The sequence below is a fragment of the Oryx dammah genome, unplaced genomic scaffold, assembly GCF_014754425.2.
Source record: "Oryx dammah isolate SB20612 unplaced genomic scaffold, SCBI_Odam_1.1 HiC_scaffold_5, whole genome shotgun sequence".
NCBI lineage: Eukaryota > Metazoa > Chordata > Mammalia > Artiodactyla > Bovidae > Oryx > Oryx dammah.
Window position 1 is genome coordinate 106,019,540 of NW_024070189.1, and position 27,978 is coordinate 106,047,517.

Consider the following 27,978-nt stretch of genomic DNA (forward strand, 5'->3'; position numbering starts at 1 on the left):
TTTCACTATCATTATTCTGAATTCTTTTTCTGGAAGATTGTTTAACTCCACTTCACTTAGTTGTTTTTCTGGGGTTTTATCTTTTTCCTTCATCTGGGATTTATTCCTCTGCCATTTCATTTTGTCTAACTTTCTGTGATTGTGGTTTCCGTGCTGCAGACTGCAAAACTGAGGTTCTTCCATCTGCTGTCTGATCTCTGATGGATGAGGCTATGAAAGAGGTTTGTGCAAGCTCCCAGGTGGGGTGGACTGATGGTAGGGCTATGTCTTATCACATTGGTTGGCAGGGCTGTGCTCCATAAAACTTTAATCTCTATATTGGTTGGCAGGGCTGTGCTCCATAAAACTTTAATCTCTGTCTGCTGATGGGTGGGGTGTGTTCCCTTCCTATTGGTTTGGCCTGAGGCAGTGCAGTACTGGAGCCCTCAGGCTGTTTTGTGGGCAAATGGTGGCCTCCTGGAGGGTTCATGCCAATTAGTACTTCCCAGAACTGCTGCTGCCAGTGCATTTGTCCCCACAGTGAGCCATAGCTACCCCTTGTCTCTGCAAGAGACTCTCCAATACTCGCGGGTAGGACTGGCCCATTCTCTTATGTGGTCACTACCTTTTTCCCTTAGATCCTGATGTGCCTGAGACTGTATGTGTGCCCTCCAAGAGTGAAGTTTCTGTTTTCTCCAGTCCTGTGGAAGTCCTGCAATCAAATCCCACTGAATGTCAAAGCCAGATTCTTTAGGGACTCCTCTTCCCATTGACAGACACTGCACCCACCCCCCCAACCGGCTGGGAAGCCTGATGTGGTGTTCAAAACTTTCATTCTAGTGGGAGAACTTCTGAGGTACAGTTGTTTTCCAGATTGTGGGTTGCCCTCCTGGTGGGTATGAGATTTGATTTTATTGTGATTATGCCTCTCCTGCAGTTTCATCGTGGCTTTTTCTTTATCTTTGGAGGTAGGGTATCTTTTTTGGTATGTTCTGGTGTTGTTTTGGTCAGCGGTTATTCAGCAGTTAGTTGTGATCCTTGTGTTCTTGTAAGAAGGGGTGAGCGCACCTCCCCATTTAAAAAAGACATTCATCTTGTACATGGCTGAAAAGTAAGGGGAAGCTTTTGGGGGGTCCTTATACAGAAGCTGGGAGCAGTTCCTTAGCCTATAGGCTGTTTTTCCAAACAATTAGATTCCATGGCCTGAGGTTGGCCTGGCTCTCTCTGGGCAGCAGCTGCCACTGCTTTATTGTGGGAGAAGCTAACATGCTTACCTTTGGACAGACATTGGAAGTCCAGGCCCCTTGTCAATACAAGGAGTCCTGATGATTAAAGGCCACCAATGGCTAACTGGAGGTTGCCTTATTAAATACCAGCCTTGACTCCCCAGAGGTAACCCTCAAAACTGGCCACACCTTCAACCCAGCTATACAGATACCTGCTGAAAGCCCCAAACTAACATATTCCTCCCTCAAAACCCTTGACCAGGTTTATGGCTGTAGGCCTGCTCTAACAGCAGGCCATAAAAAAGTCTGAGGAAGAATGGTGTGTTGATGGCATCAGTTTCATTAAAGATGGAGCCAGGAGAGCAGAGTATGTATTGTGAACGCTCCTAGTGTTGTAGAAGCAAACCTTTGCTATCCAACACTTTGGCCCAGAGGGCTGAACTGATAGCCCTAACTGAACCTTAACTTTAGGGGAAGGAAACATTATAAATACATACACAGGTTTTGTTGTTTTACATGTTTATGCAGCTATCTGGGGAAAAAATTGCATTTTTTTAAATGCAAAAAATTCCCTTGTAAAATATGGGGCTGAGATTTTATGTCTCATAGAAGCAGTTCAAAACCGAAAGCAGATACAGTTAACCAACAATCCTTGTATTTGGTATGGGAAGGGAAATTGAAAACTCTGCTTTGTTCTCTTGGAGAACTTTCTGGGGGGTGGAGTAGGAGGGAGACTTGAGAGGGAAGTGATGTATGTATACTTACACACTGTTGTACAGTAGAGACCTAGCACAGCATGGTAAAGCAAGTATCCTCCAATTTAAAAAGTTAGAAAACAACTTTATGGAGGGACGTTCTCATTCTCTCATGAGCTTTCTCTTTTCAGGCACACTGTTTTACGCTATACTTTGTCTAATTCTCTGTTGTCTTCCCTACTGTTGTAAATCTGTGACTAAGACTTTTTGGTTCAAGAAGGAGACCTGGACCAATAGTTCCAGACCTTCCATTCTAAAAATAGAATGATGTCAACCTTTAACCCTGAGATTAACAAAAATGTAAACCCAAGCAGAACAGCACTGTAATTTTGGCAAGGATGATATTGCCTCCTCTGTCTAGTCAACAGTTAAGGAACCAGTGTTAACTTATCTCTTCCCTTTCTAGGCCCTTTGTTCTCCTTCTCGCCCTTGTTTGTCTAAGCTTTTGGTTAAGTTTATGTCTTCTAGGCGCCAACAATTTCAAGTAAGGCTCATGATGGTTCAAGGAATTTAAACCAAAGCAGTGGAAAGTGGCCCAGGTCCCTATAGGTCCTTGGAACAATCAGTGATGGACTTATAGACCTCTCAGGTAGGCGAGGGTCTGTGGCCCCTGTTTATCAGGAAGAAGTTTCAGAGGATACCTTCATCGCTTTACCTTAGGAATAAGGGTGTAGAGTCTCCTGGACCTGGGACCCATTGCTGCAGTGCTTGCACCTGGACAAACATCTTCTTCAGCAACAAAATACAGAGAAATTATAAGGGACTAAAAGTAACTTCATATATGCACCGTTGGGGCAAATTATGGACAATAAGATACAATAAGATAAAAAACCCAACTGCAGTTTCTGAAGAGCCAGGAGCAAAACAGGGAGCAAAACCAAGGTTTCAGAAGCAAAAGCAGGATACTGTGAATGCCCGCTGCAGTCAACCCAATGAATAGGGTGGGCAGACCACCTAAGCCACCCCTCCTGCCCAAGCTTTGGACATACCCCTACCCTCAACCCATGAAAGGAACCAGCTTGCCTCCTGTTGGGGAGCAAGCAAGGGGATCTGTTACTTGTTTTTGCTAACACCCTGCTGTTGCGATAAAGCCTTGTCTGAATTTCTTGTCTGGCCTCTTGTCAATTTCTGTTCTTTAAGAAAGACCAAGAACCCTGATTAGTAACAATGGGAGTGATCTCAGGTGGTTCTGGGGTGGGTGTGGCCAGCAGTGGCTTGAAATAGGATCTCAGTTCCCCAGAGTATGGATTGACCCTGGGCCATATTGATGAAAGAGCTAAGTCCTAACCAAGACCACCAGGGATTAGTTGCTAGAGGTAGGGCCCTGGCTCTTTCTCTGCTTTGGAGAAGGAATTCAGTAAAGAGCTGGAAAGTAGTGAAAGAAGTAAAGCGTTTATTAGGAGGAAAAAAGTACATGTGGATAGACACAGGCCCAGGAAGGAGTCATGCATTTTGGGGGCAGTTTAAATTACTTATATGGGGGCAGTTCTTCTGGGCTTCCTCTGGCCAGTCATTTTGCTTTGTCTGAATCCATATTTGATCTGACTCAGGGCCCTCCCCTGTGTGTGCATTCATCTTTCAACCATGATGGATTCTAGCACAAGGGTCTGGACATTGACAGAACATACTATGATCTGGTGCCCCCTCCCTTCTCTGATCCCTGAGGAACCATTGTGCACATGTGTAGTTTGGGAGGTCTTCTTGGCCTCAAGAATGAGAAATATGTGGTCTCTTTTTTAATCCAGGCAGGACTCAGCTCCTCCTTGCTCCTGCCATTATCTTTATTTTGAAGTACCTGTCCACCGGGGTCCATCTGTCTCCTGCCCCAGGATGGGAATCGATGTGGATGGAGCTGGCTTTGCCTCCAGCTGGGATAAGGTGCAGTATCAGCTGCCTGCACCGACGCCCCCTCCCCTTGGGTATTATTTTCTCTAGTCTACTGGATAAACGCTTGCTGAGGACCAGGAGCCACTCCTGCTCCGTGAAAGGCAAGTGGGGTGTTTTCAAGAGTAAAAGTGCCAGTGTATATGGGTGGAGAAGGGTGTTGAGCTCAGTCACTAGTCCAGAGTGGGGCTGGCCTCCCAGGTGCCACGAGCAGGTGGGCAGGGGCCAGGAGGAGCTGCCAAGTAATGGGGGATGGGCCCAGCACCTCGTCCCCCTGACCACAGGGCGCTTACACACTCACACTTGTACGGATTGCAGGCTTTCCCACCCCTTTGTGGAATCAGGTGCGGTTACAGGCGAGAAAGGGATTTGTCCTCAGGCTCTGGGCAAGCACTGGAGGAGGGCCCTGCCATTTCTCTGCTTGGGCACCATTTCTAGGAGTCCTGGTCCCCAGCACCCAGCATTACCTGTCAGGACTTTTTGGGGTGGAGGAGCTGGTGGGAGAGGCCTCTTTGGCTGGGGATGAGTTCAGACTGGGAGATGTTGGGAGTTTGTCTTCCTCATCCGTCCCAGGCAGCAGGATAGAAGGCTTGGAGTGTTCTAGTTTCTGGGTATTTCCCTCTGCAGAGGCAGTTTTTCTAGGAGCAGCTGAGGCAGGGCCAGGGACTGAGACAGGGCTTGATCCTGATTAAATGACTGGCCTCAGCTTTCCTGCAGACTAGACTCCAGCGCTGGCATGGTGGCGCTGCTCTCTGCTTGCCAATGAGCTTTGTTCACTGAAACTGGGCTTGTCTGAGCTTTCTGGAATAAACCGTCTTGTTTTGTGTTCTCGGGTTTCCACAGGCATTTTTTATTTATGGCAGGGATAACAGTTTTTCACTTGGACTATGGTATGAAGGGTTTAAAATTTTTTCTAAATGTGTAAGTTTAAAAGTGAATTGGTTTAAGGAAAATTATTAAATAGTAAAAGTTAAGGAGATGGTCTGTCAGTGTTGTACATTTGGGAAGTTTATCCTGGGTCCCCTTCCCCTCTGGCTTTGGTGAGGAGTAGGAGGAATAGGCAGAGAAGGCGATGGCACCCCACTCCAGTACTCCGCCTGGAAAATCCCATGGACGGAGGAGCCTGGTAGGCTGCAGTCCATGGGGTCACTAAGAGTCAGACGACTGAGCGACTTCACTTTCACTTTCATGCACTGGAGAAGGAAATGGCAACCCACTCCAGTGTTCTTGCCTGGAGAATCCCAGGGACGGGGGAGCCTGGTGGGCTGCCGCCTATGGGGTCACACAGAGTCAGACACGACAGAAGCGACTCAGCAGCAGCAGCAGCAGCAGCAGGAATAGGGGGGCTGGGAAGGAGGTGGAATTCTGTCCTAATATCTGGTAGATACAGGGTCTCTGTGAGAAATAGGAATGTCCAGGGCAGGGTTGGGGAGAAGTATGGTCATTGACCTTGGGAATGTGAGGTCTGAAGTGATGAAGAGGGGGAAGGGACAAGGGTAAGCAAGCTTTGGGGGTCACACACCGAAACTGGTGGCTGGGGTTGGGCAGCTGTCGGGGTGCAGGCAGTGGAGGGCGAGGGTAGTCTTTCCAGACCGCCTCCCACCCCCCGACTGGGCTGCCTTTCTGTACCTTCTCCTGAGTGCCCCCTCAGAATCCCAGGAGAGAGTTCTCTGTGTCACACATCCACTCAGGGACACATACCCACCTCTGGGCTGAGAATGGGTCAGCACCATGGCTAACTGTCTTGCTAAGATTGTGTGCTGAGGGGGAGAAGGGGTATCCCAAATGAAAGCTGATACTACCATTAGAAGGGGCTAAAGGTGACACAGTCATGGAAAGAAAGAAGCCTAAGGGGGTGACACACAGTGAAGGAAAGTCTACTGTCCCTTGATTCATTCTGTCTTGCACGCATTCATTCATTCTATCCACTACTGGGGTGGGGTTGTAAACCTAGGCCCTTGTGTCCCTGGCAGGCCTTTAACGTGTCCCTCATTGCAGCCTCTGAATTCCTGACTTTTTCCTATGAGTTCTACAGGGCCTGCTTGCAACTCAAACTCCCCCTGGGCACTTCCAAGCAGGTGGATTCTGCTTGTCACCCTGCTGATGGTTCAGCTGCCTATGCCTGGAGACCGCAGCTCTGGCCCCTACCTAGAAGGAGGATGGAGCCCAGCAGACCAGAAAAGGTCCGCTTTCTCTCTGGACCCCAGGCTGTGGGCCCTTCCTCCACTGTTCTTGCTTCCTACAGCGTAGAAATGCCATTTTCTGTTGGGAATACTTGCCGGCTGTCAGCTCATTTTGCCTTCCTAGAGAGTTGCTGGGATAGCCCTTGTAGCTGGCCACTCCTTCCATCCTTCTTCAATGGAGCTTCTTAACCTGTGGTCTAGAGGACTAGAATTGGGGAGGTCCAAGAGCTGAGATGAGGGGGAAAAAATCCTTCCTTTTCACTAATATCTAACTGAAACTTGGAATTTCCTTCGATTATGAATGGAGGCAGCAAAGTCTAGCAGAATTAGCAGCGTCTGTGACTGTCACAGAGAAATCAGGGATTTGCATACTCACTGAAGGTGTTACAGACACTTCGAAACAGCAGCTTCATGCTACCACCACCTCATGTCTCTGGTATTTATTAATCCAGAGACATTATTTATAATGCCTGTCTTATAACTTAATGAGTTTAATAAAGAATCCAGGTATTCCTATATCACACATTTGTATGTTTTTATATTTTGATATTTGTGTTTCCACATTAGTAGTCTTTATAATTCAATATACTTTATGCCTTTAAAACATGGCTTTAAGCAGGAGTCCTGCTTCTCCAGATGCGTAACGATGTCTCTGACACAGTGAGAGTTTGGCAGTCCTAAAAGGCTCACCTTCTCGCCAGTCCTTTCCTTAGACACTGTTACTAACCAGGGTTCTTGGACCCCTTAATCAATAGAAATTGACTAGAGGCCAGACAAGAAATTCAGGCAAGGCTTTATTGGGAATCCTGCTACAGCTGCTGCTAAGTCACTTCAGTTGTGTCCGACTCTGTGCGATCCCAGAGACAGCAGCCCACCAGGCTCCCCCGTCCCTGGGATTCTCCAGGCAAGAACACTGGAGTGGGTTGCCATTTCCTTCTCCAGTGCATGAAAGTGAAAAGTGAAAGTCAAGTCGCTCAGTCGTGTCCGACTCTTCGTGACCCCATGGACTGCAGCCCACCAGGCTCCTCCGTCCATGGGATTTTCCAGGCAAGAGCACTGGAGTGGGGTGCCATTGCCTTCTCTGCCTACTACAGCAGGAGGGAGCAAAAACAAGTAACAGTTTGTTTCCCTTGTTCCCTGCTGTGGGGGAGCGCGCTGGCTCCTCCTAAGGGGTGAGAGTGGCGGTGTCTTGGGTCATCTGCCCACCCTCTTGTGATGCCACGTGCAGGGTGCATGTGCAATATTGTGTTTTTGCTCCTGGCTCCTCAGGATTGGCAGTTGGGTTCTTGTTTATAATTTGTTCCAACTGTGCATGCACACGCAATTATTTTTAGTCCCTTATGGTTTCTTTATATTTTATTGTTCTGAGGAGGTTTTTCCAGGTGCAAACACTGAAGCAAAAGGTCTTAGGTTTCAAGTACCAGCCTGTGTCATTCCCCCTGGGGGATTCTTTACCCTTTATTTATATGGGTTAAGGTGATATCGGGGTGACAACAGTGTGTGGTGGCTTGAAGTGAGATAGTTCTCTATCAGAGACTCAATCCTGGGCCACCTGGGTGAAAACCAGGACTCCTAACTGCTAGAACACCAGGGACTAGTGGGTAGAAGTAGAGCTCTGGTTCTTGTCTCCTTTGAAAAAAGAATTTTACACAGAGACTGAGGCTGTAAAACAAGCACTGAGTTTATTAGAACCTCACATGCATGAGAGAGCATACAAGAAGCGGTTTGTTTAGGACAGAACAAAGCAGAGCTACATACTCAGAGAAGAGTGTAGATGTCCTTGCTCATGAGGAGTGCACCAAAGGGGTGGTTTAGTCATTTATATAGGGTCAGTTTTCTTTGTACCCTTTGGCCAGCCGCCTGGCTCATTGCCCATAACTGGTCTAACTCAAGGCACTCCCTGGTGTGCACGGATGCCTTCTAACCAGGATGGATCCCAGCGTGAGGGCCTCTGGGAGGCTGGTGACACATATCACGGGTGGTGCCCCTTCCCTTTTTGGCTCCCGAGGAACTCCTCTCTTCTCTGAACTTCTCTGCACGCGCAGGTGGGGAGGTCTCCCTGGCTTCAAGAATAAAAGATGTGGTCGTCTTTGTTTTCACTGCAGCAGAGCTTAGTCTCTCTCTGCTCTTGCTGTTAACTTTTTCTTGATCTGTCAGCAAGAGACACGCTCTTATTTGCTCAGCCTGACAAGTACCAGCTGCTTGGCCTGGGGCCCATCTACTTCTTACTTTAAAGGGCAAAGATCTCTTGTAAAACTTCTTCCTGCTGTACAAGGGCCACAGACCCTAGCCCAGCCTAGAGGTGCATAAGTCCCTCACTGACTATTCTCCAAGGACCTGTAGGGGTCTGGGCTGCCCTCTGCTGGAATGAGTTGAATTCCTTGAGCCATCATGAGCTTTACTTGAAATTGTTGAAGCCTAGAAGACAAAAATGGGCTTCCCAGGTGGCGCTAGTGAAAGAACCAGCCCACTAATGCAAGTTAGATGTAAGAGATGCCAGTTCAATTCCTGGGTCGGGAAAATCCCCTGGAGAAGGAAATGGCAACCCACTCCAGTATCCTTGCCTGGAGAATCCCATGGACAGAGGACCCTGGTGGACTACAGTCCATAGGGTCACATGGAGTTGGACACGACTGAAGTGACTTAGCACAGCACAGAAGACAAAAACTTAACCAAAAAGTTATACCAATGGGGGCCAAAAAGGAAGAGAACACCAATAGCCATGAAAGGGACTTGAAAGGAAGGAACCAGGTTAAATTTAGAAGGACTTCCTTAGCTGTTAACCAGACAGTGGAGGTGATATTGCTCCTGACAAAATTGTGAAGCCATTCTGCTTGAGTGTATATTTCCTTAATATTAACTTCTACCCGTACTGTTGCACTGATCCTGGTACAGCAGGAAGTATTTGTTATCATACAAGCTCCATCCACCTTGTTTTGCCAGAAGGTAATCAAGAGTTAGACAAAAAAGAGAGAGGGAAAGAAAAAGAGACAGTTAGCCAAAGAAACAAGAGAGGTTTTAAGTCTTGTTAAGGCTTGCCCTGTCTGTTTCATCATATAATCAAGCTGTCTGGTGAGATTTCTCAGTGTTGTTTTATGATGGGGAAAGCCTCCCCATGGAGCTACCAGTCTTATGGTCAACCCTGCCCTTGCTAAGATCATTCTTAGTGCTCTCTGGGTTTGGTGGTGAGCCAGAGTGTCCTGTTATAGATTTAAAAAAATCTTTTACCCCTGTAGTCCCTATAGGGCACTCTCCTTTGAAATGGACATATCAGTGCATATATAGGTCATAGCTTGGTTGAAAAAGGACAGGGCCTGGCCATAATTCTGTAAAATAACAATAGCTTGAGTGTCTACAGAGTAAAACAAACCCTCCAACAATGCAAACTTGAATTTCTGTCTCATGACTGTTAAGAGTGGACAATCTTGAAGGATATAACTGTTGTTAGTACTTGAACAGTTAGGGGACAGTGGACCATTATGTTGATAATTAAGCATATAAAACTCTATGACATTTTAAACAAGATGTTCATGTACGATCCTGCTGATACTATCAGAGGCTGGCACTTGATAGGCCAGAATTGCATAGGTGGGTTGAACTGGATTGACTAGGTGGATGGGACATTTTGTTTATGCAATTTATATTCCCCTTCTGTTTTGTTCAGGGGTGTGGGCCATAGTTTGAAACAGGGCACCAGTGGGTAAGGTTGTAGATTCAGTTTATCCCAATGGAAGAGGCTGGGCTTCCCTGTGGCTCAGTGGTAAAGAATCCACCTGCCAGAGGAGAGGATAAGTGAGGTGGAAGATAGAATGGTGGAATAAATGAAGCAGAGAGGAAAAAAGAATTAAAAGAAGTGAGGACAACCTCAGAGACCTCTGGGACAATGTTAAACTCTCCAACATTTGAATCATAGGTGTCCCAGAAGAAGAAGATGAAAAGAAAGAGTGTGAGAAAGTACTTGAGGAGGTAACAATTGAAAACTGCCCTAAAATGGGGAAGGAAATGGCCACCCATGTTCAAGAAACCCAGAGAGTCCCAAACAGGATAAACCCAAGGTGAAACACCGAAACACACATATTAATCAAAGTAACAAAAATTAAAAAGCAAGTATTAAAAGCAGCAAGGGAAAAGCAACAAATAACACACAAGGGGATCCCTATTAGGATAACAGCTGACCTTTCAATAGAAACTCTTCAGGCCAGAAAGGAATGGCAGGACATAAAGTGATGAAAGAGAAAAATCTACAACCGAGATTACTCTACCCACAAGGATTTCATTTAGATATAAAGGAAAAATCAAAAGCTTTACAGACAAGCAAAAGCTGAGAAAATTCAGCACCACCAAACCAGCTCTTCAGCAAATGCTAAAGGATCTTCTTTAGACAGGAAACACAGAAAAGGTTTATAAAAATGAACCCCAAACAACAAAGTAAATAGTAACGGGATCATACTTATCAATAATTACCTTAAATGTAAGTGGGTTAAATGCTCCCAACAAAAGACAAAGACTGGTCAAATGGATACAAAAACAAGACCCATATATATGCTGTCTACAAGAGACCCACCTCAAACCTAGGGACACATAGAGACTGAAAGTGATGGGCTGGAAAAAGATATTTCATGCAAATGGAGACCAAAAAAAAGCAGGAGTAGCAATATGCAATACTCAGATAAAATAGACTTTGAAATAAGGACCATGATAAGAGACAGAGGACACTACCTAATGATCAAAGGGTCAATCCTAGAAGAAGATGTAACAATTATAAATATATATGCACCCAACATGCATCAATACATAAGGCAAATGCTGACAAGTATGAAAGGGGAAATTAACAGTGACACAATAATAGTGGGGACTTTAATACCCTACTGACACCTATGGATAGATCAACCAAACAGAAAATTAGCAAGGAAACACAAGATTTAAATGATACAATAGATGGGTTAGACCTAATTGAAATCTACACGGCATTTCACCCCAAAACAATGGATTTCACCTTTTTCTCAAGTGCACACACAACATTATCCAGGCTAGATCACATCCTGGGCCATAAATCTAGCCTTGGTAAATTAAAAACAAAAAATTGAAATCATTTCAAGCATCTTTTCTGATGACAATGCAGTAAGATTAGATGTCAGCTATAGGGAAAAAACTATTAAAAACACAAACATATGAAGGCTAAACAACACGCTTCTGAATAACCAACAGATTACAGAAGAAATAAAAAAGGAAATCAAAATATGCATAGAAACAAATGAAAATGAAAACACAACAACCCAAAACCTGTGGGATTCAGTTAAAGCAGTGCTAAGAGGGAGGTTCATAGCAATACAAGCCTTCCTCAAGAAACAAGAGAGACATCGAATAAACAACCTAACTTTACACCTAAAGCAACTAGAAAAATAAGAACAAAAGAACCACAAAGTTAGTAGAAAGTAAGAAAGAAGTAAAAATCAGAGCAGAAAAATGAAAAAGAAATGAAGGAGACTATAGCAAAGATCAACAAAACTAAAAGCTAGTTCTTCGAGAAGATAAAATAGACAAACCATTAGATTCATCAAGAAAAAAAGGGAGAAGGATCAAATCAATAATATCAGAAATGAAAGTGGAGAAATCACAACAGACAACACAGAAATACAAAGGCTCATAAGAGACTATGAGCAATTATATGCCAATAAAATGGACAACTTGGGAGAAATGGACAAATTCTTAGAAAAATATTACCTTCCAAGATGGAACCAGGAAGAAATAGAAAATCTTAACAGACCCATCACAAGCATGGAAATCAAAACTGTAATCAAAAATGTTTCAAAAAACAAAAGCCCAGGACCAGATTGGCTTCACAGGTGAATTCTACCAAAAATTTAGAGAACAGCTAACACCTGTCCTACTCAAACTCTCCCAGAAAATTGCAGAGGAAGGTAAACTCCCAAACAGAGTCTAAGAGGCCATCATCACCCTAATCCCCCAATCAGACAAAGATGCCACAAAAAAAAGAAAACTACAGGCCAGTATCACTGATGAACATAGATGCAAAAATCCTCAACAAAATTCTAGCAAACAGAATCCAACAACATATTAAAAAGATGATACATCATGACCAAGTGGGCTTTATCTCAGGGATGAAGGATTGTTCAATATTTGCAAATCACCATTTTAACAATTGAAAGATAAAAATTGAAATTGAAAGATAAAAACCATATGACTATCTCGATAGATGCAGAGAAAGCCTCTGACAGCATTCAACATGCATTTATGATAAAACCTCTCCAGAAAACAGGCACAGAAGAAATACACCTCAACACGATAAAAGCCATATATGACAAACCCACAGCAAACATCCTCAAGGGCGAAAAACTGAAAGCATTTCCTCTAAAGTCAGGAACAAGACAAGAGTGCCCACTCTCACTGCTGCTATTCAAAATAGTTTTGGAAGTCTTAGCTACAGCAATCAGAGAAGAAAAAGAAAGAAAAGGAATCCCGATAGGAAAAGAAGTAAAGCTCTCACTGTTTGCAGATGATATGATCCTCTATATAGAAAACCCTAAAGACCCCACCAGAAGATTACTAGAGCTAATCAATGAATATAGTAAAGTTGAAGGATAGAAAATTAACATACAGAAATCCCTTGCATTCCTATGCACTAATAATGAGAAAATAGAGAAATTAAGGAAACAATCTCATTCACCATTGCAACACAAAGAATAAAATGCTTAGGAATAAATTACCTAAAGAAACAAAAGACCTATATATAGAAAACTAGAAAACACTGGTGAAAGAAATCAAAGAGGACAGTAATAGATGGAGAAATATACCATGTTCATGGATTGGAAGAATCAATATAGTGAAAATGAGTATACTACCCAAAGCAATCCATAGATTCAACGTAATCCCTATCAAGCTACCAGCGGTATTTTTCACAGAGCTAGAACAAATAATTTCACAATTTGTATGGAAATACAAAAAACCTCAAATAGCCAAAGCAATCTTGAGAAAGAAGAATGGAACTGGAGGAATCAACCTGCTAGACTTCAGGCTCTACTACAAAGCCAATGTCATCAAGACAGTATGGTACTGGCACAAAGACAGAAATATAGATCAATGGAACAAAACAGAAGGCCCAGAGATAAATCCACACACCTATGGACACCTTATCTTCAACAAAGGAGGCAAGAATATACAATGGAGAAAAGACAATCTTTTTAACAAGTGGTGCTGGGAAAACTGGTCAACCACCTGTAGAAGAACGAAATTAGAACACTGCCTAACACCATACATGAAAGTAAACTCAAAATGGATTAAAGATCTAAACATAAGACCAGAAACTATAAAACTCTTAGAGGAAAACATAGGCAGAACACTCTCTGACATAAATAACAGCAAGATTCTCTATGACCCACCTCCCAGAATAATGGAAATAAAAACAAAAATAAACAAATGGGATCTAATTAAACTTAAAAGCTTTTGCCCAATGAAGGAAACAACAAGCAGCTCGTGCAGCTCAATACCAAAAAAATGAACGACCCAATCAAAAAGTGGGCCAAAGAACTAAACAGGCATTTCTCCAAAGAAGACTTACAGATGGCTAACAAACACATGGAAAGATGCTCAATATCATTCATTATCAGAGAAATGCAAATCAAAACCACAATGAGGTACCAACTCACACTGGTCAGAATCAAAAAGTTATATGGCTGCTATCAAAAAGTCTACAAACAATAAATGCTTGAGAGAGTGTGGAGAAAAAGGGAACCTTCTTACACTGTTGGTGGAAATGCAAACTAGTACAGCTAGCATGGATAACAGTGTAGAGATTCCCTAAAAAACTGGAAATCCCACTGCTGGGCATACACACCAAGGAAACCAGAATTGAAAGAGACACATGTACCCCAATGCAGTACTGTTTACAATAGCTAGGACATGGAAGCAACCTAGATGTCCATTGGGAGATGAATGGATAAGAAAGCTGTGGTACATATACACAGTGGAATATTCCTCAGCTATAAAAAAAAAAAAAAAAAGAACACATTTGAGTCAATTCTAATGAGGTGGATGAAACTGGAGCCTATTATACAGAGTGAAGTAAGTCAGAAAAAGAAACACTAATACAATATATTAATACATATATATGGAGTTTAGAAAGACAGTAATGATGACCCTATATGCAAGACAGCAAAACAGACACAGCTGTAAATAACAGACTTTTGGACTATGTGGGGGAAGGGGAGGATGGGATGATTTGAGAGAATAGCACTGAAACATGTATATTATCATATGTGAAATGATATGATTTCAGTGCAGGTTGATGCATGAAGCAGGGCACTCAAAGCTGGTGCTCTGGGACAACCCAGAGGGATGGGGTGGGGAGGGAAGGGGGAGGGGGTTCAGGATGGGGGGACACGTGTGCACCCGTGGCTGATTCATGTTGATGTATGGCAAAACCCCCCACAATATTGTAAAGTAATTAGCCGCCACTTAAAATAATTTAAAGAAAAAAGAAGCCACCCGCCAAAGCAAGAGACACGGTTCAATCTATGGTCCAAGAAGGTCCCACATGCTGCGGAGCAATAAAACCCAGGCACCACAACTACTGAGCATGTACTTTAGAGCCCAAGAACTGCAACTACTGAGCCCTTGGGCCGCGCCTGCTGAAGCCTGTGCCTCAGAGCCTGTGCTCTGCAACAAGAGAAGCCACAGCAATCAGAAGCCTGCACACCGTAACTACAGAATAACCACTGCTCGACGCAACCAAAGAAAAGCCCGCACAGCAACAAAGGTCCAGCCAAAAATTAAAAAAAAAAAAAAAAAGAGGCAGGATATCTGGTGCATTTATATCTTGGAGGGTTCTTGAGGCATGTGAAACAAATGCCATTTAGGCTATTTAACATAGTGTGTCCATATGGGGGATTCAGGGTAAAGAACTGGAACAGCCTCCTGGAAGGTACACATATGACCAGCAGAGGTTTTGAGGGGGGTGTGGTGGTGGTAATTGTCCCTGATTCAGATTGTTAATTACCATTGGAATTGGCAGTTTCAGGAGAATGCAAGAGGAGGGCCAGTGGCCAGCTAGGGGTGTTGATGGCACATCCAGCATCTTTTAAACGTTCTCCTTTGGATATGATTCTGGAAAGGTTGATAAGTGAGTTTTCTTGCCATTGTCCTTTAGTTACAGGGACTAGTAAAGCAGACAGAGTCAGTAGAGGAAGCATTTCTGTGGTGGAGTATTTCTCTTAAACCCAGCACAGACAGAAGAGCCACTTCGCAGGCGGGGCTGGCTAAGCCAACTGGTAGAACACAAGCAAGAGTTACAACAGCAAGTAGGAGTCCAGTTCACCACATCATTTTACTTATCTGTCGGTGGTGCCTGTCTTCCGAATAGGTATTTCAGGTTTTCCACTGGCTCACAGCTGTATTGTTCTTCTGTTGTGACCTGTGAGATTTTTGGAGGTAAAAGCTTTAGTCTGGACAAATGTACCCAATTAGATATCCCTTACAATTTGACAGCAGTGGGGGTGGGTAAAATTATGTTATAGGGGCCTTTCTACTTTGGTAATAATTGGTCTTCAGGGGACCCCTCTTTCCAGATTTTAAGAAGAACTTGGTCCCCAGGGTTTCCCTGTGAAGGATCTACCCCTTCCGCTGTGTTTCTAGTGGAGGTGGCAGTGCCTTTATTTCATGGTCCTGGATTGCCTTCTGAACTTGTCCTAGATTCTTCTTTCAGGGTCTGTTCACTTCCTCATCTAGCAGAACGTCAATAGTAAGAAAAGCCTTCCCATGGGTCATTTCAAAATACTCCTGAGGGTCCATGAACCCTAAGAGTGTAATGTGAGTCTCTTGGCAGTTGTTTTTTTCCCCTAAGGTTTTCTTTAAAGTATGGTTCATTTTCTCTACCTTCCCTGAAGACTGTTGTTCAGCTGCTCAGCCGTGTCTGACTCTTTGTGATCCCAAGGATCTCCCATAGCTTGGGGGTGCCAATAAGTGTAACCTGTAGTTTATCCCTAGGGCTGTGTGAGCCCCTGTGTGATTTTGGGTATAAAAGAGGGATAACGATCACTCAGGGGGGCTTTGGAAGTGCACACTGAGGAATTATGTCTTTTATTTTTGCCATGCCATGCAACTTGAGGGATCTTAGTTCCCTGAACAGGGATTGAACCCATGCCCCAGGCAGTGGAAGTAGAGAGTTCTAACCACTGGACAACCAGGGAATTCCCAGGACTTATTTCTTTTAAAAGGGATTTATAGAGTTCAGTAGCCTTTTCAGACTGGGTAGGGGAAGCATCAACCCATCCTGTGAAAGTATCAATGAACATAAGAAAATATTTATATCCTGACCGTGGGGGCATTTGGGTGATACCTAACTGCCAGTCTTCCCCCAGGTATGTTGAACTGGCCTGAATAATGAAGGGGAATTGAATGGGCCTGTGGGTTATCACAGGCACACAAATCATAGGCAAGGGTTACTTGTTTTACTGTGTTTTTTGAGTCCCATCCCCGAAAACCTCTTTCAGTGAAGTCCTATAGTGCATCCCTCCCATAGTGGGTGGCATCATGTAAACTCTCAGCAAGCTTCTACTGTTGGGCTTCAGAGATTGGAACGTTGTCCCCCTTTTTACGCTTGCTTTCTCATAGCTCCATTTCTCAGCTTTTCCTTGTTCCCGTGGAGAATACTAGGGGGCTCGGGAATCCGGGGGCACAGACACCAGGGGCCTAACTCGCTCAGGCTCTTACAGTCGAGTTGCTCACTTTGCAGTTCTGTCCGCTTTGCTGTCCCCGTGGCTCACAGAAGACCCATCCCTCTGATGGCTTCTGCAGTGGATTATTGAAAGAGTCAGAACTAAGTCTTTCTGTTTTATAAAAGGATCTCTAGCAGGTGCCATTTCTCCAGCTTGCCTAAGTACTAAGGCCACTGCACAGGTAACAGCAGCTCCCAGTTGCTGACAGAGCCTGGCCACAGGTCATGGGGCATTTGATCCTCACCTAAATATAGATGGCAGTGATCGGCTTCAGAAACGAGTTTAGAGTATCTTATTAATAACACAATTAAACTTTACAACAAAGAACTATCTGGGAAGTAGTCTTCGTAAGTACAGACCTCAAAACAGAATCAGAATTTGATGTACACTGAAACAATCTTTTTCGCTCTAAAATTACCCTCGTTTTTACTAAATATAGCCAGATTATAATTTATTTGATTGCAAATTAAGTCTGATTTCAAGAAATTGACTTGGTTACTTACGTACGGTTATATAGGTTATTTTATTGGGTTGGCCAAAAAGTTTGTTTGGTTTTTCTGTACCCTCCTATGGAAAGTGGTGACAAGGGCTTATCACAGATTTTGCTGTACAGATTTGGGTGAATCCCTCCCTTTTTGAAGTCTCCTCAAAATACCTTGAGATTCTTAACCTGTTAGGAAGTGGCCTTCCTTATTTACCTGATAAAGCTGCTGGGAACCTTAGTTTCTAATTTCTGGAGGGATCAGGTAGAGGGAATGTTTCAGTTCTACTTAGGGGTGTGACTTACCAAATTGCTGTAAATTATAATTAGCTTGACGGGAAGGGTTTTCTTATATCTGGAAAACACAGAATAAAAGCCAGTAATGTCTCAGACAAAACTGAAATATTATAACCATATCCTTCAGTTCACTTATTTAGCAGTTTTATAAGGTCATCAAGTTTACCCAATTTAGTGGTATGATATGAAAGTTATAAGAAACCTGTACTTGTCAAAATGCTGTTTCTGTGAATCTTATTGAAGATGAAGCGTTTTTACAAAGCATCAACTTAACTGTCTATGAATGACAAAAGATTTAAAAAGCACAGTTGAACATCTGATAACAATGTAACTGACAAACAAACTTGGTTATAGTAACTAGAAATTGTGACTGATAATATTTTTATCAGGACATACCAGATTTTTAAGAATTTCATATAATTTCTAGAGTACCTACATCAATAACATTTACCCATATTATGCAACCTAAGAATATTTAGTACTCATTTGACAATGCTTCCCATGTGATTTAATATACCAAATAAACCCAGTTAGTTTAGGATCTCTCTTTGGGATGCTTCAGCTGGAGGTCAAAATAACTTTAATTAGCATTTGATATTTGAAAGGTGTAAAAAAAATACTAAAAAGTTTTAACATACTTGGTCATATAGGCTTACAGGTCCCTGTGAAACAATACTTATTCATTTAACCAAAGTGACAATAAAAGATTTCAAAGGGCAAATAAGTAACAGCTTAAAATTTAAAAGCAAAGAAGTCTGCACAATCTGTTAGTAAAAGCAGCATTCCAAGAAAACTTTGTTCTCTTAAGAGAAAGAAACAAAATCCAGTCCTATGCCATCTACTCTTAATCCATTTACTTAGTTAAAATTGAATCCAATCTTAAGAAAATCCTGACCACGTGCAAAAATCTTTTCCCAATGTTCCTTTTCTAGAAACTTCTCCAACTTTCAGTATTCTGTATTATTCTGTCTCTCATTTTCTTTTTCATTTAGAAACAACCAGCTCTAGGGCAAAACCACTTTTTATCTTTTAACAAAATGCACTTCCATCCTTATATCTTCATTTACTGAAAACATGTTTCCTGTTTTCCTTGCATACTGAAATGTTTTCCTCATAATTCTTAATCTTAGAGCATTAATCTCTAGCAAAAACTAACAAGCAAGTAATTATAAACTGTCATGTCAGCATTTTCTGATCAGAATATCTCATAACCTCTAGAAACATGCATCTTCCCAAAGCATTATTTCTTTCCTCAACACGGTACAAGATATGTGTCTAGTAAACACAACATCTGTACTTTCCCTCTTGTAAGAGAAAAATAGGTAAATTTAGACCTGTTTAGCAAGTAATGTTCCAATATTTCATCTTATTTGAAACGCCCTGCATATTCAGTGAGTTCCTATCATTCAGTGTCAAGTTACCAAGATTTAGAGAAACTATTTTAGGTGGACATTTTCAAACCTTATCATTCCTATGTGTGTGTTTGTGCTCAGTCGTGTCTAAGTCTCTCCGACCCCATGGACTGCAGCCCGCCAGGCTCCTCTGTCCATTCTCCGGGCAAGAGTACTGGCGTGGGTTGCCATTTCCTCCTCCAGGGGATCTTCCCGACCCAGGGATCGAACCCGTGTCTTGCATCTCCTGCATTGGCAGGCGGGTTCTTTACCGTTAGCACCACCTGGGAAGCCCGAGTTATTCCTATAGAGTTTACCAAAAAGCTGTTATCTCTGTTACATATACTTAAAAGTTTAATTATATCAGGTTATTTTCCTCATTGACAGATTTGATAACAGGAACAATGTGTACTTACTGACATTCAGTAACCCTAGGAACAATACAAGTATTTTACTTGATGACTAGAAAGACAGGTCTGTATTAATTAAACCTACAAGCTTAAGCTAACTTTATTCTCGATATTAACTCAATATTGACTGTTTCCCAGGTCACATGGACCTGAAATGTATTCTGGTGAATTTCTTTTGTATTGCTTAGAATTTATATAAATGCTTAATTTACTGTAAGCTAATTAAATACTCATTTACATGTTAATTTTTTAACATGTTAAATTTACAAGTTACTTTTTTACAGGTTAACTTGTAAAAAGTTAACTTGTAAAAGTTACAAGTTAATTTTAACTTAAAAATTTACAAGTCAGTGTTTACATTTACAAGTTAATTTTTACATAGTGCGACACAGCAATGAAGACCATATAGTTTTCTGGCTTGAGTTTTAACAGGCTTCTTTCTTTTCCTCCTCAGTCTGGGGGCTACAGATTTTGGATCAGATAGCTCCTGAAAGCCCAGGCAGAACAGTTACATTTTAAAGACTGGGGAGAGAAATGCAAGCTCCTTCCCCCTGCTCCGTGTTCTTTAAAGTCCTACTAAGTAACCTAAGGCTGGAGTCTCAGGCAATGTGGGCTGTGTTTGTATTTTAAGGCTTAAGTGCTCAACCCATACACACAATGAGGTGGAGACTTGCAGGAGTGGTGGGACAGACAAAAGCACAGAAAACAAAGATCCTGATATGTTCACTGACTAAGAGTCAACATGTATCAATGACAGAAACTTAAAGACACAAACAAGAAACAAAGACATGGTATTATTGCAAGGTGGCCTCTGGGGGACTTTGTCCAGTCCAGCTCCTTTCTCAACTAGCCCTTCTGCCAGCTGGAACACAAAACAGAAAAGTATGGGGGCTCATGAAAAGGTGAGCCAACAAGGAGTCTCCAAGATGAAAACGACGGGAGTGTGGGTAAGAGAACCAAGGGAGAGGTGAAGGGAGGCAGGACTGAAAAGACTGGAAAAGAGAAAGAGATTGCCGTTAACCCACCTCCTGTGGATGCCTATTCAGGCACCAGACTTGGTGCTTCCAGAATGGGCCGGTGAAGGAGCTAACAGCCTGTCCACTGCCCACCAGGGTCATCAGGCCTGAAACCAGCCAACTGTAAGTCACCTGTGGATTCCAACACACAGGTGGGACCTTCACCTGCACATAGATCAGTATATAGAAATAAAATCCTTTATGATTATACAGTGGAAGTGACAAATAGATTCAAGGAATTAGATCTGATAAACAGTGCCTGAAGAACTATGGACGGAGGTTTGTGACACTGTACAGGAGGCAGGGAGCAAGAAAAAGAATTGCAAAAATGCTGTCCAACGAGGCCTTGCAAATAGCTGAGAAGAAAAAAAGACGTGAAAGGCAAATGAGAAAAGGAAAGGTATACCCATTTGAATGCAGAGTTCCAAAGAATACCAAGGAGAGACAAGAAAGCCTTCCTCCGCGATCAATGCAAAAAAATAGAGCAAAATGATAGAATGGGAAAGACTAGAGATCTCTTCAAGAACATTAGAGATACCAAGGGAACATCCCATGCCAAGATGAGCTCAATAAAGGACAGAAATGGTATGGACCCAACAGAAGCAGAAGATATTAAGAAGAGGTGGCAAGAATACACAGAAAAACTGTACAAAAAAGATCTTCATGACCCAGATAATCATGATGGTGTGGTCACTCACCTAAAGCCAGACATCCTAGAATGTGAAGTCAAGTGGGCCTTAGGAAGCATCACGACAAACAAAGCTAGTGAAGGTGATGGAATTCCAGTGGAGCTATTTCAAATCCTAAAAGATAATGCTGTGAAAGTGCTGCACTCAATATGCCAGCAAATTTGGAAAACTCAGCAGTGGCCACAAGACTGAAAAGGTCAGTTTTCATTCCAATTCCAAAGAAAGGCAATGCCAAAGGATGCTCAAACTACCGCACAATTGCACGCATCTCACATGCTAGTAAAGTAATGCTCAAAATTCTCCAAGCCAGGCTTTAGCAATACATGCACTGTGAACTTCCAGATGTTCAAGCTGGTTTTAGAAAAGGCAGAGGAATTAGAGATCAAATTGCTGACATCGGTGGATCATCGAAAAAGCAAGAGAGTTCCAGAAAAACATCTATTTCTGCTTTATTGACTATATCAAAGCCTTTGACTGTGTGGATCACAATCAACTGTGGAAAATTCTGAAAGAGATGGGAATACCAGACCACCTGACCTGCCTCTTGAGAAATCTGTATGCAGGTCAGGAAGCAACAGTTAGAACTGGACATGGAACAACAGACTGGTTCCAAATAGGAAAAGGAGTATATCAAGGCTGTATATTGTCACCCTGCTTATTTAACTTACATGCAGAGTACATCATGAGAAATGCTGGGCTGGAAGAAGCACAAGCTGGAATCAAGATTGCTGGGAAAAATATCAATAACCTCAGATATGCAGATGACACCACCTTTATGGCAGAAAGTGAAGAACTAAAGAGCCTCTTGATGAAAGTGAAAGAGGAGAGTGAAAAAGTTGGCTTAACACTCAACATTCAGAAAACTAAGATCATGGCATCCAGTCCCATTACTTCATGGCAGATAGATGGGGAAACAGTCGAAACACTGGCTGTCTTTATTTTTTGGGGTTCCAAAATCACTGCAGATGGTGATTACAGCCATGAAATTAAAAGACACCTACTCCTTGGAAGGAAAGTTATGACCAACCTACACAGCATATTAAAAAGCAGAGAAATTACTTTGCCAACAAAGGTCCCTCTGGTCAAGGCTATGGTTTTTCCAGTAGTCATGTATGGATATGAGTGTTGGACTGTAAAGAAAGCTGAGCACTGAAGGATTGATGCTTTTGAATTGTGGTATTGGAGAAGACTCTTGAGAGTCTCTTTGATTGCAAGGAGATCCAACCAGTCCATCCTAAAGGAGATCAGTCCTGGGTATTCATTGGAAGGACTGATGTTGAAGCTGAAACTCCAATACTTTGGCCACCTGATGTGAAGAGCTGACTTATCTGAAAAGACCCTGATGCTGGGAAAGATTGAGGGCAGGAGGAAAAGGGGATGACACAGTATGAGATGGTTGGATGGCTTCACCAACTCAATGGACATGGGTTTGGGTAAATTCCAGGAGTTGGTGATGGACAGGGAGGCCTCGTGTGTTGCGGTTCATGGGGTTGCAAAGAGTCAGACGTGACTGAGCAACTGAACTGAACTGCACTGGCATCCGGTCCCATCACTTCATGGCAAATAGATGGTGAAACAATGGAAACAGTGACAGACTTTATTTTGGGGGGCTCCAAAATCACTGCAGATGGTGACTAAAGCCATGAAATTAAAGATACTTGCTCCTTGGAAGGAAAGTTATGACCAACCTAGACAGCATATTAAAAAACAGAGACATTACTTTGCCAACAAAGGTCTGTCTAGTCAAAGCTATGCTTTTACCAGTAGGCATGTATGGATGTGAGAGCTGGGCTTATAGAGAAAGCTGAGCGTGGAAGAACTGATGCTTTTGAATAGTTTTGAACTTAATTGGGGAAGACTCTTGAGAGTCCCTTGGACAGCAAGGAGATCCAACCAGTCCCTCCTAAAGGAAATCAGTCCTGAATATTCACTTGAAGGACTGATGCTGAAACTGAAACTCCAATACTTTAGCCATCTAATGCGAAGAACTGACTCATTGGAAAAGACCCTGATGCTGGGAAAGATTGAAGGCAGGAGGAGAAGGGGACGACAGAGGATGAAATAGTTGGATGACATCACCAACTCGATGAACATGAGTTTGGTCAAGCTCCAGGAGTTGGTGATGGACAGGGAAGCCTGGCGTGCTGCAGTCCATGGGGTCGCAAAGGAGACATCTGCTGATTTAGTCTATTCCATCCCAACCAGACTTCCTGGCAGCAGGAGAATAAAGGTGGGACTATTCGGATGATCTGACTTCTGGCCACTACAGGATGTGACGTTTGAACCTTTGTTGCTCATAAATCTCCGGTCAGCGACAGCCTGCTAGACCAAGATTTGCAAGGTGAGAGGCAGGCCTCTCCCGTCTCAGACTTCCACCAGGGTGAGCCATTGCTGGCCAGAGGGAGCGGGCCTTACAAACTGAGAGGAGTGACACTGTCGCTGTGTGATGCCCCTTAGAAGGATAGGACAGAAGCAGAAGAAGACAGAGACGACGGAGAGGAGAAGTAGAGAGATGTCAGGGGAGAAAAGGGGCAAAGGGGAGGGGAAGCAGTGAGAGTAAAAGGATAAAGGCGGGAAGAAAGTGTTGCTTGAATGAGGGTACTGAGACCCTCAGGGGCCGGGAAGGCAGACTTACCAAGTGTGGTGATGCTGAAACTAGAGGTTCAGGAGGCTGCTTGTCACACAAAAGGATGCTGCATTCGGTGGGCCCAGAGGTGCCCAGATCCTCTCCCAGGAAGGGCACTGTGTCCCTTTGCAGAGTATGTTACTGATAAAGGTTCCTGGGCTCCTTAATTAATAGAAATTGGTAAGAGGCCAGACAGGAAAGGTTGGCAAGGCTGGGACTCCTGTTGCAGCAGGTGGGTGCAAACACAAGTAAGAGGTTGCCTTGCCGGGTCCCTGATGGAGAGGGGTACGCGGGTTCCTTCTATGGGTGGGGGGAGGGCGGGGGAGGGCTCAGGCCTGAAGGGTGGCTTAGGTGGTCTGCCCACTGTCCTGATGGTGCCACGAGCAGGATGCATGTGCAGCGCCCTGCTTTTGCTCCTGCCGCCTCAGAAGAGGCAGTTGGGATTTTGGTCTTTCTGTATCTTGTTCATGATTTGCCCAGTTATCTATGCATGCTGGGTTGCGTTTAGTCGCTTATAGATTCCTTTGTATTTTGTTGCTCTGTCCAGGGGCAAGCACTGAAGCAAAGGGTCCCGGTTTCAGGTCCTAGCCTGTGTCAACCTCACGTCCTTGTTCATTCATAGCAAATGTTCTAAACGTCCACCCCGTGCCAGATCTTGCTCAGGTTTCTGGCAACACAGACACATTGTGCACTGACTTCGACCTAGTCCTGCCCGGCCACAGTCCTGTCTGCGGCCTCTGTGCGCAGTGCTGGGAGGGGAAGGCCTGGGGGGCTCAGAGAGCTGATCATGTGGGGAATCACCACAGAGGGGCCTCCCTGGGAAAGTGAGCTTAGCCGTATGACCCAGGGGAGGGGAGGAGTTCTCGGGAAAGGATTGATCAGTGTAAGCGATCAATGCCAGTCTGGTGGAGCTCAGTGAGAGAGGTCTGGGACGGACGGGGCAGGGCACAGCGCTGAGATACAGCACAGTTTGTCAGGGATTTGTGTTTGTGCCCTTGAAGCTGTGGGATCTGTCCAAAGCGGGAGACGGAATGGGGCCTGTGGCGGGAGTGACCGTCTTATCTACATTCTGAAATGATCACTTTGGTGGGCACAGAGAAGGGACTGAAGAGGCTGAGCGAGGAAGCAGGAAGGCCAGCCAGGCGCTGGTGCAGGGAGACGCTGTGACACAGAATTTTGAACTGAAGACATTGGAGAGTAAGCTTTTTCCCCCCCAACCCTGGAATTCCCATACCTGTCTAAAAGCAGAGCCTCCCAAAAGAATTCCAGTGTCCTAAATCCCCTCCCTAGGAAATATCTGTAATAGGGAAGAACATATCTTCATATTAGATCTGTTTCTTTTACCTTTAGAATACTTTTACAATATCTTTTTATTAAAAACTCAAATAGAATACAAAGTATTCTATTTGAGTTTTTAATATTGCAGATAGCCTGAATACAGCCTGTATACAGGCTAGCCCATTATCAAGGCTCTGACCTTTAAGGATATAACACTTTTCCATTCATATAAAAAGTCGCAAACAGTAACATTTGTCTTGTTGTAGCTTTACAGGAACACTGTGATCTGACTTATGTGGACCAAGAAGTTTGCAACAACCAACCAATCCTCTCCCTCATCTTGCCTTTAAAAATGCTTTGCTGCAACCCTTTGGGGAGTCCCAGGTTTGAGGGGCACAAGCCGCCCTTTATCCTCATGGGACGCTGCAATAAACCTTTCCTGGCTTCAAATTCCGATGTTTTGGCCTGTCTGGCCTCACTGCATCAGGCATACAAACTTGCTCTTCAGTAACAGGTTGACTCTTTTCACCTGATAACCCAAGGAGACATTGTCACAAAACTTGCAAATAGTCTCCTAAGGACCGGAGGGAGGAGACAGATGGGCCCCCGGGTTAGACAGGTGGTGTTCGTCAAGTGGAGTAAAACTGAAGCTTTGTTCTCACCCAGACACTCCAAGGACAAAGCTAGTGGCAAAAGCTGAGCTCTACTAAAGTAAAGAGGTAAGGTACCAACTCCTGAGGTCAAGGAAGACTTCCCTGTCTGCACACACACAGGAAGGCTTCTTGAGGGTCGAAGAGGGAGTGGGCCTCACTCCACAGTAAGTGTGGACAGGCATGCACCCATTGGCCTCTGTGGTGGGATCCATCTTAGAAAACAGTGCACACATATTTAGGGGAAGGTCTTAGGGCAGTCAGGTGTGAAGAAAGAAATGATAAAGGTCAAAGGTAAACAAAGACCTGGAAGGACTGTCCTGTGTTTAAGTGATTTAAATCACCTTTTTACTGCGCTCCTTATTTAGGACATCCACTCCCTTTACGGGATATATTATCTTGGCCTAGCTTCTGACACTGTGGCCCTCCCCGTTAGAGAGAACGCCCATATCCTGTCTCTCTGGGTGCCTGTTTCTGCCCTGCTTCTCTTAACCGTCTCTGTGTGTTCTCTCCTACATTGTGCTGTGTCTCTGATAATAAACTTTGTATCTGTTTTTACAGTTTTTGCCTCCTTGAAACCTTGCTTTCAGATAAGAGGGAAGAGCCAGGGAACTTTCCTTCTAGCCTCTATCCCCTGGTGGTCCAGTGACTGAGATTCCTAGTTTCATCCAGGCTTTGTTGTCGTTGTTCAGTTGCTCAGTTGTGTCCGACTCTTTGTGATCCCATGGACTGCAGCACGCCAGGCCTCCCTGTCCATCACCAACTCCCGGAGTTTACCCAAACCCATGTCCATTGAGTCGGTGATGCCATCCAACCATCTCATCCTCTGTTATCCCCTTCTCCTCCCGTCCTCAATCTTTCCAGCATCAGGGTCTTTTCCAGTGAGTCAGCTCTTTACATCAGGTGGCCAAAGTATTGGAGCTTCAGCTTCAGCATCAGTCCTTCCAATGAATATCCAGGCTACTTAAGTTTAATTCCTGGACAGGAAACTTAAGATCTCTCTTTAGGACTGTTCACTGCTCTCCCTCTGAGATCAGACCCATTTATCTTTCTTAAAAGTCATGTGTTTTCCTTGTAAGTACCTTTTGCCCCCTCTCTCCTCTGCTCCATTAAATTGGCATATAAGCCCCAAATTCTGTCTAGTACATGAATAAAAACATTTTCTTGCTAATCTGTCTCTTGTTGGTTTAATTCAGGTCCCAAGTACTGAATCTAAGACGGTAGAGAAAAAGTCTTTCTGCCCCGATACATGCAGCAAGGAGAGGGGCTGTCTGGCAATGAAAACTAAAATGGGTTCAGGACAGTCTTTAGAAGATTGTTAATCATTGAGGTCAGGAACGTAACCTAGAGAGACAGCCTGCCTGGGTTCATAATCTTGGCTCTACTTCCGTGGCCCAGACTGTCTTACCTTGGGCAAGTTACTTTATCCTTTCTGTGCACTATGTAGCTGCAATAACTGCAAAACTCTATGATTTAAAAATGGTACATTTTTCAAAGCCTGAGGGTCTGACCTGCTTGTGGTAGTTCCTGCTGAGGCTCCAAGAATAACCACCTGAACACTGCAGGCTTTCTGGAAAAGGGAATGGGGTTTAGAAGCTCTGGCTTTGGCAAATAAAGAAATGCTCTGGCCGGTAAGGTACATGGCTTTTCTGTCCCAGGTTCTCTGCCAGAGCTAATCACGTGGTCTGACCTCAAGGGAGCAGGTGAGTCAATCTATATAAAATATTCAGCTGTCATTTCGTGAAAGGCTGATAACCAACTGCAGATTATGTTGCAAGGGATGATGTCATGCAAGTGTGTATGCCAGAAGAAGGGTTTAAAGGTATTGGTCTATTTGGACGTTAAATTTTTGAACACTTGCTGACTACTAAGAAATGGCCAAAAGGGAAGAGGAGTTTGACATGTTAGGACATTAAAGAAAAGGTGGATTTAAGAATTAAACCATTACATGACTCTTCCAAAAAAGCACAAAACCTTTCAAAAGTGACCCAAAATGATTCCGATGTCAAATAAAGCAGGTTGTACTGAAGGCCGTCAGACTTGAAGGAAATGTTGCAAATTTTATATTTAAGGGGGGTGGTGGGAGGAAAAGGGCAAGTAAAGACTGAAAAAGTTTAGTAGCAGTATCAGTAAATCATGTTTTCATAGGAGATTTATAGTCATGGAGAGAATAAAGTTCTATTTCCTTGCCTGAGTTTTACATTGAATGCACTGGTCCAAAAAGGATTTGTATCACAGTAGATGGGACAACATTCTGCTCTGAACGAAAAGTAATTCTTTTAGAGACATAATCTGCTTACCAAAACCAGTCTCTGATTCATTTTACTTTCAGTAAAGCATGAAAGCAAAGAACTGGCAAACACACACACACACACACACA

General features: G+C 43.6%; 2 long non-coding RNA genes across 3 annotated transcripts; one reads left to right on the plus strand and one right to left on the minus strand.

Annotated features, from left to right (window-relative positions):
- The first annotated feature begins 74 nt into the window (after window positions 1-74).
- Window positions 75-27,958, plus strand: LOC120864373. Of its 2 annotated transcripts, none has more exons than XR_005721181.1 (2): window positions 75-2,549; window positions 25,215-27,958. It is a non-coding gene; the product is annotated as an uncharacterized LOC120864373 (long non-coding RNA). The 2 variants fall into 2 exon arrangements; XR_005721180.1 differs by lacking the exon at window positions 75-2,549 and adding an exon at window positions 16,289-19,403.
- Window positions 7,685-10,383, minus strand: LOC120864372. The gene is made up of 2 exons (XR_005721179.1): window positions 8,895-10,383; window positions 7,685-8,177 (listed from the first exon to the last, which is right to left on the minus strand). It is a non-coding gene; the product is annotated as an uncharacterized LOC120864372 (long non-coding RNA).
- Window positions 27,959-27,978: the final 20 nt, after the last annotated feature.